The 14551-nt window shown below is 39.6% G+C and overlaps 1 long non-coding RNA gene across 1 annotated transcript; it reads right to left on the bottom strand.

Annotated features, from left to right (window-relative positions):
* Positions 1–11809: 11809 nt before the first annotated feature.
* LOC116408071 lies at positions 11810–13421 on the bottom strand. Its single transcript, XR_004220718.1, has 2 exons — positions 13243–13421; positions 11810–12062 (listed from the first exon to the last, which is right to left on the bottom strand). It is a non-coding gene; the product is annotated as an uncharacterized LOC116408071 (long non-coding RNA).
* Between the last annotated feature and the right edge of the window lie 1130 nt (positions 13422–14551).

The raw sequence follows: 14551 nt of genomic DNA, 5'->3' as shown, positions 1-14551 counted from the left end.
AAAGCTACGCAAAAAGGGAATTGCCTATTTTACAATCTTCCTGGCTAAGCTCCAACTAATCGACGGTAACAGCACCAGATTTTTCTCTACCCCGCAGGAGGCCATGGACTGGCTAGAAAGGCACTAAAGCGACATCTTACGGTCCCTACACTACTCAAATAATTAAAACTGATAAAGAGGTCATGACATCCTGGACGGTATATTCCACGCTTTAAGGTCTCAGAGGACTGGTTGCGGTTCACCTGGTTCCAGAGCGAACAAGGGTAACAAAGTGTTTAAACAATCATGGTTAAACTGTTATTTTACCTGGTTAAATTGGTTATATGGTTGCCACGTCCCAAGCGGATGCTGACGCAACGTAGTTCTGGGTGTAGGCTCACCCAAGTTCCTGGGGTGAGCAGGGTGGGCAAAGGTGTTCTTTGGGCTATGTTTACCCTCCCCTTCCTTCCCCCCCCCTCCAACTCCAACAGTTATCCCCCCGCAACGATAAAAGTTGAGTACAAGACACGAGTAAATATCAGACTAAAATGTCTACGGTAAACGTAATTTCGTGGAACATTAGGGGTCTAAACGACAGGATAAAAAGAGCCCTTCTCTTCACGGCTCTTAAACAATGGTCCCCGGCAATAGTTTGCTTACAAGAGACCCATTTAACAGGTCAGAAGGTGCTGGCTCTTAAAAGAGGCTGGATAGCATAAACCTACCACGCCACATTCTCATCCCATGCAAGGGGAGTGTCAATACTAATCAAAAGAATCTCCAATTTGTTCTCCATCAAATCCACACTGATCACTATGGAAGGTATATTATTCTTCACTGTACGGTCCTTGCGCTTTAGTTTATATTAATCATAGTGTATGTACCCCCACCCTTTTCCACAGACATCTTAAGCCATATCTCTCACAATGCTGGCTCGGGGACTTCAACTCTGGTCTCTTACCCTCACGAGATAAGATGGGTTCGATAAATGACACACCCACTAAGCTCCAAAGCTGGACAGACTCAATGGGTCTTCAAGACATCTGGAGAAATAGAAATCCTCTGTCGTGAGTCTATTCATGCCACTCAACGACCCACCAAACATTATCCCGTATAGATTTAGCACTAGTCTCCCCAGAAATGTCTCCCAGAATCACAGATATCAGATATGGTACTATATCCATATCTGAAAACTCCCCCCTTATTATCCAACTACAACCATGTATACACCCAGACACTAAGCGATGGCAACTAAGTCCCCTATGGCTGTCCCAAGAGGAAATTACTGAGAAGGTACAATCTTCAGCTGAACAATACTGGGAAGAAAACTCTGGGTCGGCCTCACCAGCCATCCTATGGGATGCCTTCAAGGCAGTAGCCAGAGGTACTCTCATACAAGCCATTAAAATTGCCATGTCTAAAACCAAACTAGAGGTCGAACATGTAATAGAGGAGACGGAGGAGACAGAGGTCTCATACATAGCAAACCCCTCACCAGAAACCCACCGAGCTTTAGTACAAGCACAAGTTAAACTGAAATGTAAACTAACCGAAATTACTCAAAAAAAAATGTTATATGCAGCACAGCGCGGATTTGAGCAGGGAGAAAAATCAGGGAAGCTCCTAGCGTACATATCTAAAATAACCTCGCCCCAAACTATAATACACAGGATTCTGTCAGAAACAGGGGAAATTAATCACAGACCCCAAGCAAATAGCGAATAGATTTGGGGAATTCTATAGTAACCTTTACAAGTCCAAAGTACAATACAATCCAGTGCAACTGCAAAACTACCTAGACTCTATCACTACCCCGAAATTATGTCCTACAGCAGTCTCCTTTTTAGACAAGCCAATTACGCCCGGGGAAATTCAAGATGCAATAACATTAATGGCATCTTCCAAGGCCCCTGGGATTCCCAATAGAATGGTATAGAGCCCTAGGCAATAAACTATCTGGCACGTTATGTGAAACACTAACACAATCAGCAGAACAAAACAATCTCCCACCTTCGTTCGCCAATGCCCTCATTGTCTTAATCCATAAAGATGGGAAACCACCAGAACAATATGGGTCCTACAGACCTATTTCACTAATTAATGTTGACGCCAAGATATTGGCAAAAGTTCTGACTACTAGACTAAAAACGGTAATCTCCCAAATTATACATCCAGACCAAACCGGCTTTATGCCCCACAGATCCATAGATGTGAATCTGAGGAGGCTGTACTACAATCTGCAAGTCCCACATGACAACTCAGGATCCAGGATAGTAGTACCCCTGGATTCTGAGAAAGCATTCAACTCAGTTGAGTGGCCATATCTATGGGGAATCCTGGAAAGATTTGGATTCGGGGAGAACTTTATAAAATGGATTAAACTATTATATACAAACTCTACAGCCAGTGTACGAGCAAACAATTTTACCTCACCAAGCTTCTCTCTAACAAGAGGGACAAGGCAGGGGTGCCCCCTATCCCCTCTACTATTCGCACTGGCAATAGAACCCCTGGCGATACAAATTAGGCACTTTAGACGCGTGATAGGGCTAAAATATGGCCCGATCAAAGAGAAGGTATCCCTGTATGCCGATGATGTTCTGCTCTACCTGGCAGATCCAGGGCCCTCTCTAACAGGAATATAAAAACTTTTCCCGCTTTACTGTATTTTCGGGTCTCCGTATAAACAGGACCAAATCAGTTATATTCCATTTGGAGCCCACACTGATGCCAAACCAAGCTGCAGACTCCCAATTACAGTGGGTTAATACGTTTAAGTATCTGGGGATAAATATACACTTGGATCCGAAACAATTTATTCCCATGAATATCACCCCCATAAATCTACAACTGGCCACATCTCTAACACACTGGGCATCTCTTCCCCTCACCCTGTGGGGAAGGATAAATGTAATTAAAATTATTTTTCTCCCCAAATATTTATATATTTTCCACAATGCACCGACTACAATACCTAAGCGAACCTGTGATGCGATCCAGGCGCAGATGCGCCCATTTCTCTGGAGGAATAAGGTACCAAGGATCTTATTTACTACATTAACAGCCCCTTATGATAAAGGAGGACTAAGCCTTCCAAACCTTTTCTTCTATTATCTAGCGGCCCAAATCAGCTATATAAATTGGTGGTTCACTCAGGACCTGGAAAATCGAAATGTGGTACTTCAGGCCAATACCCTAGGTTCTCTGGAAGCATTGGCAAATTATTTACTTAGGAAACCCAAAGACCATCCACCCCTACCTCCATGTATGAAGGCACCGGTTGCCGCCTGGCAAGCAGCAATAAAGCTTGCAAAAGTTACTTTTCCAATATTGTCTCCTTCCCTACCATTGTGGAAAAATTCAAATTTACAACACTTCTACCATTCGGAGGCCATATGGTTCTGGGCACCAAAGAAAGTTAAATATCTAGGAGACATACTTCTAGACTCTAAATTTATTAACAAGGTGGAGCTTAGGGAGAAAATAAACACGCCACAACTGCCTATGTATAGATACTTGCAGATGAGACATACAGTTAGAGCCCAATTTGGGGCAACAGACCTGACCCTCAAAGAACCACCACTACTTTCTCTACTAAGAAGAGAAGACCCTAGCAAAATGATCTCTCATATTTACACACAAATAATATCTAGTGGCCCAGCTCCATTCCAATCAGCCTATACTAGATGGCGAGATAATATACCAAGTCTAAGGCCCAAACAGTGGGAAGAAATCACTGAGAACTTATATAAATTCTTGATTTGTACCAGGGACAGACTTATTCAACATAAATTTACGCTTAGAACTTATTATACCCCGAATAGACTATTTCGCATGGACCAAATACCAGCCTCTATTTGCAAAAGGTGTGGAGGAGTGGATGGGTCATAGTGGCATATGATATGGCATGTCCTATCATCAGCAGGTGTTGGGTGAAAATTACCAGATATATGATAGACACATTGGCCCTCCCACCCCTATTGCAACCTTGCAACCAGAAATATGTCTATTAGGCCTAGTGGATGACCTTGTTCCAACTAACTATGCAAGAATTTTGGTAAGTTCACTATTATACTACGCCAAAAAAGTGTTAATTATGCATTGGATGGCCCCCCTTCCCCCTCGGAAGATTTCATGGGTAGATTTGGTCAATAAAACGCTTCCGCTAATCAAGCTTAAGTATGAATCCAGAGGCCATCCGAACAAATTTGACAGAATCTGGGGAGGCTGGCTGGACGCTCACCTAACTGATTTACCTTGAATTATATATGTGAATACTCTGGCATGTTATTGTATGATAATATGGAAAACTCAACTCAACCCTCTTTCTTTTCTGTACCCCACTCCCATATACTGATAAAAGCAATAAAAAGAATTTCTGTAAAAAAAAAAAAGGTTAAAGCATTTAAAATACTAAGTGGTTTGCAGGATAGGGCAGTTATTGGTGCAGGGTAGAATAGCTTTTTTACTTAAAAAAATTTAGTATTACTTTTCCTTTAAGTGAATATTGTTTGTGTGTTAGAAATATGGCATTCTCTTTTCTCTGAAATTCTCTGTTTCCATTTATTAAATAGCAGCTTCCCTTCTGTGCAATAATAACAATGAACCCCTTGGTTATCTCTGAATTTTGCTTATGTGTTCTGATGTCTTGGGACAATAGAGATTCATGAGTGATTGTTAGTAACGGCAGTGCTTCAGGGCATAGATTGGGGCATTATGTTTTCTGATAAAAACATAGAGCAGAAATGGTTGTCATTTAAATTGATATTAAATCATTACTGTTCTCAATTTATTCCATTAATAAGAAGAAGTAGAAGTGTTAAGAATCACCCTATGTGGCTTAACACTGAGGTAAAGAAGTTAATAGGGAAAAAAAGGAAAGCTTTTAAGAAATTGCTTCAGCTCCAACTACGCAGTGGTTGACACAGGATATGGTGCTTAAAGGGTTACACAAGATAAATGTGAACAAGGCACCTGGGCCAGATGGAATACACCCTCGGGTACTGAGAGAGCTAGGGTCAGATTTACAGTGGCCTTTGTTTCTGATATTCTCAGACTCAGGTATGGTACCTAGGGATTGGAAGAAGGTGAATGTCATTCCTATATTTAAAAAGGGAGTAAGATCTAAGCCTGGCAATTATAGGCCTGTAAGTTTGACATCCGTGGTGGGCAAGTTATTTGAAAGCTTGTTAAGGGATCCCATACAAAATTATGTAGTGGAGAATGCCATTATGAGCAGTAATCAGCATGGCCTTATGAAGGACAGGTCATGTCAGACCAATTTAATTGCTTTTTATGATTAGGTAAGTAAGAAGCTGGACAGTGGGGATGCAGTAGATATAATCTATTTGGATTTTGCCAAAGCATTTGATACCGTTCCCCACAAACGACTTCTTTCTAAACTAAGATGTATTGGTCTTAGTGAAGTCGTTTGCTCATGGATAGAAAACTGGCTACAGCATCGGGTACAGAGGGTGGTTGTTAATGGTACATTCTCTACCTCAGTGGGGTCCCTCAGGGTTCTTTACTGTTGTTTAACTGCACTTTTGTTTAACTTGTTCAGAAATTACTTAGGGGAGGGGATTATAAGCAATGTATCAGTGTTTGCAGATGACACAAAACTCTTCAGACCAGTCAATTCTATCCAGGATGTGGCATCCTTGCGGCAGGATCTTGACCAACTAGCAATCTGGGCAGCTAAATAGCAGATGAGATTTAATGTGGATAAATGTAAGGTCATGCATCTGGGATGTAAAAATATGCAAGCCACTTATACCCTTAATGGGACTGCACTAGGCAAATCCATAACGGACCTTGGAGTCCTTGTAGATAATAAACTTGGCTGTAGCAAGCAGTGCCAGGCAGCAACTGCAAGGGCAAACAAGGTTTTGAGCTGTATTAAAAGGGGTATAGATTCACAGGAGGAGGGGGTTATTCTTCTCCTTTACAGAGCACTGGTAAGGCCCCATCTAGAATATGCTGTTCAGTTTTGGTCTCCAGTGCTCAAACGGGACATTATTGAGTTAGAGAGGGTCCAGAGAAGGGCAACTAAGCTGGTAAAGGGTATGGAAAGTCTCAGTTATGAAGAAAGACTGGCCAAGTTGGGTTTGTTTACACTGGAGAAGAGGCGCTTAAGAGGTGATATAATAACTATGTATAGATATATAAGGGGATCTAATGTTTTATTTACCAGTAGGTCCCTCCTTTAGAAGAAGGGAGGTTCCATTTAAATATTTTTTTACTGTGAGAGCTGTGAAGTTGTGGAATTCCCTCCTCGAATCAGTCGTGCTAGCTGATACATTATATAGCTTTAAGAAGGGGCTGGATGGATTCTTAGCAAGTGAGGGAATCCAGTGTTATGGGAGATATCTCTTAGTACAAGTTGATCTAGGGACTGGTCCGATTGACGCCTTGGAGTCAGGAAGGAATTTTTTCCCCTCTGCGGCAAATTAGAGAGGATTCAGATGGGGTTTTTTGCCTTCCTCTGGATCAACTAGAAGTCGGGCAGGTATATATAGGCATTATGGTTGAACATGATGGACGTATGTCTTTTTTCAACCCAACCTACTATGTTACTATGTTGAATGCTTGATAAAACAGACATGATTGTATTTTGATTTTAGTAGCCATTGTCCTTAATTAGTTAGGGTCACATTAATGATAAAAGACTTAAAATGATCTACTATAGTTTGGCCTCAATCAGAATTAATTGTCTGGCTTTCCTAACAATAACATAATCCAGAAACAGATTCCTAGCAATGGAAGAATGCCAGGGATTTGATTGAACACAGACCTAGAATAGAGAAGAAGAAAAAAATTCAGTTTCAGGGGCCCCATATCAGGGAAGGATAACTAGTTGTGTTTGAAGAAAATACATTGAATATTTGTTTTATTGCTTTCTAAAATACAGCAGTTAAGAAAACAAGAATAAAATGAAAGATAGCCCAGGCAGTAAAAGGAAAGTGTAAGAAAATGACCTGGAGGGTTGTTCCAGCTAGGGAAGTAGCCCTATTTAGTAAACAAGACTCACAAGAAAGAAAGCCTAGATGGAAGAAGGGAAGAGTAAGAATATGATCTGGAGGGCAGTTTCATCTAGGGATGTAGCTCTGTTCAGAAGGTTACGTGTCCTGTATAATATTGATACATAATGCCTTAGTCATGAAGAATCAATGTTCATGATTGGTAGGTTATTATTATGATTGTTAATAATAATAATAATAATAATAATAACCTCAACAATATTTTTAAAGATTTTAGGGGATTATTTGTGTTGACAGGTTGACATGTCAGCTGAAATATTGAAATATAAATTGTATCTTCATTTGCACAGTTGGAGTTGCAGGTTCTAGCCACAGTATATAATCCAGTATCCCAGGTTGTGATAGTAGTCTATAAACTGTAACCTGCAATTCTTTGTGGAAAATATGCCACTTCGGGATGACATCTGTCAATCTTCTGGCAACTAAACCACATTTGGATCAAGTAAGAGGAGTCTGACACATGAAAGGCCCATGTACCAGGTACAGTACATGCCAATACTTGCGGAAAATTACTGTACTGAAAATGACCATTTCCCTGCAAACTGGAGGCTGCATCACTCTAGGGCTAACACAGACTTGAATAAATAACACTGCAAAGTCCATATTGTGTTGCCAAAAGCTCATTAACTGTACTTTTCTATAATTACCACCTGCCTCAAGTAGGTGTTAATTTTCGCATAGACTAGTTTCAAGTTTCAAGTTTTATTGTCATATACAAATAACAATGAAGCATCATTACTGTAATGAAATTTTTTTTGACCCGTGTTACTCCCAACTTTACAAAAAAAAAAATACAAATATTAAATATAATAAAAGTGAGCAATAAAGGTACAAGTATTTACAATAAAAAAATGCAATGAAATATTTGAAATTGTGCAATGAGGATTTAAAGTGGCTTTGCTTAAAGTGACACTGCGAAGAGTCCAGTAGTTATGGGGAGGCAAGTGTTTGTGAATCATGCGTTAGTGTTATTTTGGCGCGCATGTGTTTGCGCGCAAATTAACGCACACGGTAATACTGTAGTGAATCACGCGCTAATTGTCGCGTCTATTTTAACACAAAAAAGCATGCGATAATAATTAACGCACTTTAGTGAATCAACCCTAAAATGAGATGAGTAAACATCCAGGTAGAGAGACAGCAAAGCCACAGACACCTGCCTCTGGTATAATTTACTCTTTCCTTTTTCCCAACCAGCTAAGTGATGTTCCATAGGGACTGTTTGCTTTACCCATGGACATAACTCTCTCACTCCTTTCAGCAACCATCTATATGAATTGTTTAACCTTCCTGAATTGACCAAATGCTTTGCTATCCTATCCATTAAACACAGGATTGCTCTGTTAGTAGACTTGAACCTATAAACATAAAGCTGTTGAGTTAAGCTTTGTGACTTGTTGAAAAGTGTTCTCATCATATATGGAATTGGTCCAGAGGATTTTGCTATCACTATAGAAATTTCTGGGTCCATACAAGATTTCTGGTCTGAGCTTTAAGGACACATGAGTGATAGCTCTTGTGCAAGCAGCATACATATGGAGTAATTACTCATAACTTGTGTCTAAGTTTCTAATGTATTTTTTTTTTTATTTGTAGGACCTTGTGGCCTGGATCACTGCTGGTTCCCTTCATATTCTATACTCTGAATACTTCCTAACACTGGAAATTCAGGCAATGGAGTTGGCTTCTTTCAGAGACCCTACAACTACTTTGACCTGAACCCCTCTGTTTATTCCCCAAATGCAGTGTACTTCTAAAGTGATCAGGAGTATACTTCATGTGAAGTAACTCACTTGCTTGTTTGCCCAGAACAGTCTCTTGCACTTCAGAGTTTTTACCTTTTACTCATGAAGGATTTCGTAAATATGTACATTTATAAGAAATGGAAAAAAAGATTAGATATCTGAGGACCTTTTTAAAGGCAGCAAGGAAATCAGCCATCACAACACCACCAGGTCAAGTATTCCAAATGCAATACAGGGGGTCTCTAGTGGTGAGTGTGTAAATATTGTTAATACACACATATTTACAAGGGTAGATATACCCTTGACTATTAGTGAATTTATGACTGCAACAATCAATTCATTAACATAGCCATAGCCTACTATGATGTTCAGACCTCTCTGGGGGTCCAAGGGATCAATGGTCCAATGGTGTTAAATAACTATTAAGATCAAATCAATCAAATATTTCTATCAATTCAATCAAATATTGTTAGTATGATATACTTAGATGTTCAAAAGTTAAGTAAGATAAACAAAGGTCCAGGACCGGATGGTTTTCATCTCAGGGTATTAAATGAGCTTAGTGCTGTGATTGCCAAACCTCTTCACTTAATTTTTCAGGATTCATTGAGGTCTTGCATGGTGCCCAGAGACTGGCGAATTGCTAATGTGGTGCTGTTATTTAAAAAGGGATCCCATTCTCTGCCTGAAAACTATAGGCCTGTTAGTCTGACATCAGTAGTAGCAACACTGACCCCTGCGGTACTCCACTAACAACACTGGCCCAATTAAAAAATGTTCCATTTACCACCACCCTTTGTAATCAATCCTTCACCCAGTTCTCTCCAATTACAAATATTATGTTCTACCCCTTCTATGCTTTTGGAAGGGGTAATAAGGCATAGGGTACTTGAATACATTGCAAATCACAATATTATACGTTTGTGCCCGCATGGTTTTATGCGTAACAGATCTTGCCAAACTAATTTAGTTGCCTTTTAAGAAGAGGAAGACCTTGATGTTGGAATGGCAGTGGATGTCATCTACTTAGACTTTGCGAGCTATCTACTAAATGGTAGTTTGTTCAGGGGATCCTTAATGGAGAAGGATCTGGGGGTTTTTGTAGATACCAAGTTGTCTAATTCCAGGCAGTGTCATTCTGTGGCTACTAAAGTAAATAAAGTACTGTCTTGTATAAAAAAGGGCATTGACTTAAGGGCTGAAAACATAATTTGCCTCTTTATAAGTCCCTGGTAAGGCCTCACCTTGAGTCTGCAGTGCAGTTTTGGGCTCCAGCCCTTAAGGATATTAATGAGCTGGAGAGAGTGCAGAGATGTGCAACTAAACTAGTAAAGGGGATAAAAGATTTAAACTATGAGGTTAGACTTTCAAGACTGGGGTTGTTTTGTCTGGAAAAAAGGTGCTTGCGAGGGGACATGATAACTCTGTACAAATACATTAGAGGGGATTATAGGCAGATAGGCGGTGTTCTTTTTGCCCATAAAAATTATCAGCGCACCAGAGGCCACCTCTTTAGATTAGAGGAACGGAGCTTCCATTAGAAGCAGCGTAGGTGCTTTTTCACGGTGAGGGCAGTGAGGTTGTGGAATGCCCTTCCTAGTGATGTTGTAATGGCAGATTCTGTTAATGCCTTTAAGAGGGGCCTGGATGAGTTCTTGAACAAATATAATATCCACGGCTATGGTAATACTAATATCTACAGTTAGTATTGATGTTGGTATATATAGTTTATGTATGTGAGTGTATAGATAGATCAGTATAGGTTTGTTGGTGCTGGGTTTGCTTGGAAGGGTTGAACTTGATGGACTCTGGTCTTTTTTCAACCCTATGTAACTATGTTTCCTGCGATGCACATAGTAGTTGGGTAGAGATTTGTTATAAATGGAACACATTCAGACTAAGCCAGAGCTGTGCCAACGGAGTTAGGTGCTTATTTACTAAAGGGCAAGTTTTCTCCTTTAATAACTCCAGTGGTTATTAAAGGAGTGGTTATTATGTGTGATGCACATAGTAGTTGGGTAGAGATTTGTTATAAATGGAACATAATCAGACTGAGCCAGAGCTGTGCCAACGGAGTTAGGTGCTTATTTACTAAAGTTCTCCTTTAATAACTCCCCCAAGTTTGATCAGTACATCATCACATATTAAAATATGTACCTAAAATTATATTTACCCCACTGCAAGTGCTGAAATTTTTCTGGAGAAACTCCATACAATTGAAGTGGGGAAAATTTGATAAAAAATGTACAACATCGTCTGTGGATATGAGCATGGAGGATATGATGTAAATAATGAGATGCAAATTTGGCTGGAATTTGGCGAAATTCCTCAACTGGTCAAAATTTATTTTTGTGGCCATGATATATTGATGAATAATATATAATACGTTTTGCACTGGAGAAATTTTACCTGGTGAAAACGTGTGAATGTGAGCTAATGAACTTTTAATGAGAGAAGAAGAACTAGATGATGATTAACAAATAAAGACTGGCCTGGGAAACATCAATAACCTTCAATATGATGACAGCATTATAATCATAGCTGAAAATTAAGACCCAAACACGCAAATTAGAAACCTCAAAGAACACAGTGAAAAGATGGGACTTTGTTCACATACATAAAAAAGTAAAGAAAAGATAGCTAACTAACTGTAAGGTTAATGGTGCCAACATAAGAGTAGATGACAACTTTGCCTTGGATTGGCACTTGGTAAAATCTGAATGAAAGATAAAATATATTCAAATGTAAATCATTATAAATCATCATAATAATAACAACAATATTTTTTATTGGATTTTGCCACTCATTTAATTATAAAGATTGGAGATTGGAGATTGGGAAGCTGAAGTGCTGGAAGAACCATTTTAATCTTTGCTTTAGGCAGCAGGGAGTTTAGAACACCCTTATCTCAGAGGAAGTCCTATGTAATTTGAGTCTGCCTTGCTAGGGAGTGAGGCAGTTAGCTACATCCTTAGCTATGAAAGATTTAAATTAAAGATAATAATAATACAGATTAAAAGACGTGTAAGCCACACATTAGAGATATCCAACTCTTATCATAATAACTGTTTATTCCAAATGACAAACAGATGTTTCAAAGCATTACAGTGAGTGAAAACACTAAAAGTGGATTCAGAATTAATGTGGATCAAATGCTGAAAGCTGAAACATTCCAGGAGACGGAAGTACATACTTCTAGTAGGCTTTCTTCTCACGCACATTCAGAGAATACATTTTCCATTCAAATGCTCTGGGGTCTACTGTGTTCCCCTGTTGCCCATTAAGTGTAAGCGTAAACCTAGTAAGGAAACAAGTTTGCATAATATAACATATTTTATTGGCTTTTTAGTTGGTAGAATATGCACACCATATCTAACACATGTATGGTCATGTCAGGGTTCCTTGTCAGTTAGCTGTGCCAGGCAAAATAAATCCAAGTTTCCCACACTTTGTTGGGCAGTCACAGTTTTGGGGTGCTTGCTGTCTCAGACAATTGGCAATTTGTCCTACATAGCATTTTGCACAGACTCTTAGTTGCCCTCTACAGTTTGCTTGTTTGTTATACACAGGCTACACACCTATAGTGATCTGTGTATGAAAAGCAGACCAATTCTAATTTGATCATCCAACCCCACAGTAGCAGCTCTTCCATAGCCGTTGTAAAGGCTGATCACCCCTTCTGATGGACTGGTAGCCTTTTGGTGCTCATGTTGTGTTGGACTATTAAATTACTTTATTGGTAGCCTTACTTTATTGCCCCTTAAAGGAACAGTAACACCAAAAAATGAAAGTGTATAAAAGTAACTAAAATATAATGTGCTGCTGCCCTGCACTGGTAAAAGTTGTGCGTTTACTTCAGAAAGTCTACTTTAATTTATATAAATAAGCTGCTATGTAGCCATGGAGGCAGCCATTCAAAGGAGAAAAGGCACAGGCACATAGCAGATAACAGATAAAGCACTATTGTATTCTACAGAACTTATCTGTTATCTGCTATGTAACCTGTGCCTTTTCTCCTTTTTTACATCTTAAATGGCTGCCCCCGTGGCTACACAGCAGCTTATTATATAAATTATAGTAGTGTTACTGTAGCAAACACACCAGTTTTACCAGAGCAGGGCAACAGTACATTATATTTTTATTACTTTAAAGCTCTTTCATTATTTGGTGTTACTGTTCCTTTAAGGGTCATTTTGTCACCCATGGGGAACTGTGCTCCCTGTGAGTGAAAAAATTCCCTTAAACACCTTTTTATTGTAGCCTCAGATCTTCTTGCACCTTATTATTAAGTGCCTCACACTTTAGAAATCCTTGTTTCTTTTTAAATAAATGAATACCAGGAATTCCAACCATAAACAGTTTTATTGCAAGCATGCCACAAATAACAGGGATAGAAACTTTCTTCAGCCAACATTTTCTAAACACACCATATGTTACAAAAAAACATGTAAGAGTATGTGTCCAGTATCCATACTTACATGCCTCTTTCTTTCCCACCCTGGACTCTTTCCAAGACTAGGCTGCATACATGATGAGTACAGATCCTGCCATCAGGAACCGGGAGCACCATGGGCCCTTAGAGTTTAGTTAGTATCAAGAAGAAGGCTGAGCTGTAACTTAGGTGGTAAGCAAGAACAACTTTATCGAAGCAGAGGCAAGGTTAATAAGGCAAGGCAGAAGATTGGCACTTTCGAAAACTCATTTAACAGGCTGGCAGGTTAAAGTTCAACCCCAGGCACACCAGGAATTAACTGTCTTAGAGTCCAGATCCAAGCAGAGTCAGACAGGCTAAGGGTCAATAACAAGATCAGAAATAGGGGGTAATTTCCAATTTGTTTGGCAGAAGCAAGAGCACTTAGAGGTGCAAGAGAATTTACTGAGTCTCCTTTCAATGCCAGTGTGGCTTAGCGACATGATAGGGCAGCACCAACCTGCACAAGTATTATTGCTTTTGTCAGGTGTTTAGCCAAATTTAGCCTTCTGGCATGAGGGGGCATCCATTTGCTTTGCTCAAAGGACTCACTACTAAGTACCCCTTTCACAGGTTCCCCGATTTACCAAAGCTGGTTAGGTATGTCAACGCTAGCCTAACTCCAATTCATTCATATGGCTCATGGTTGTACACCCAGGGGGTATTAACCCCAGCTAATTTCTTGCCTTACACCCCGTGGTGAGCTATAATTTATTTATTTATTTATTTAGTATTATTTTGTACTGCCAGAGTACTTCACATCAGAAACTATAGCATTCTAAATAGAGACTTCTAAGTGAATCATCTTAAGCCTTTGGGAGACGCCACTGCACCCCTTCCTGGCCACCATCTTAATGAGAAAGGACACCTTTGTATGGATGCAGTTTTACCACTTATCTTCAATGACCTCTATAAAATTAGATGCAAGTTGCATGTATGTTTTTGGAGTATCACCACCAAATGTACAGCATGTGGGAATCTCTGCTCCAACTGATGCTCTTGAAACACACACACAGGGACTTCACATTTCAGAACAACTGCAGTGATCTGATCAAGCCCATCTCAGCTGCATTTGAGATGATCTGATGAAAGTCACACTAAAGTCTTTTGTGGGAACAAGCAATATGAGATTAAGAACATAAAAGAGAGGAATATTCCAGGACTGATACTTATTTAATCTATTTACCTAGTATCATGTAGCAACCAATTTGGGGCGTGCTTTCAATTTCTTGCTAAAGTGACCACTTTTCATGTGCTCTTGGCTAAAAATATGGCATTGATGGTTGGGAAGAGGAATATATTAGATATAGGAACAG

Source organism: Xenopus tropicalis, chromosome 10 (genome assembly GCF_000004195.4).
Source record: "Xenopus tropicalis strain Nigerian chromosome 10, UCB_Xtro_10.0, whole genome shotgun sequence".
Classification (NCBI taxonomy): Eukaryota; Metazoa; Chordata; class Amphibia; order Anura; family Pipidae; genus Xenopus; species Xenopus tropicalis.
The sequence above is the reverse complement of the archived record's forward strand: the minus strand, read 5'-3'. Positions and strand labels throughout refer to the sequence as shown.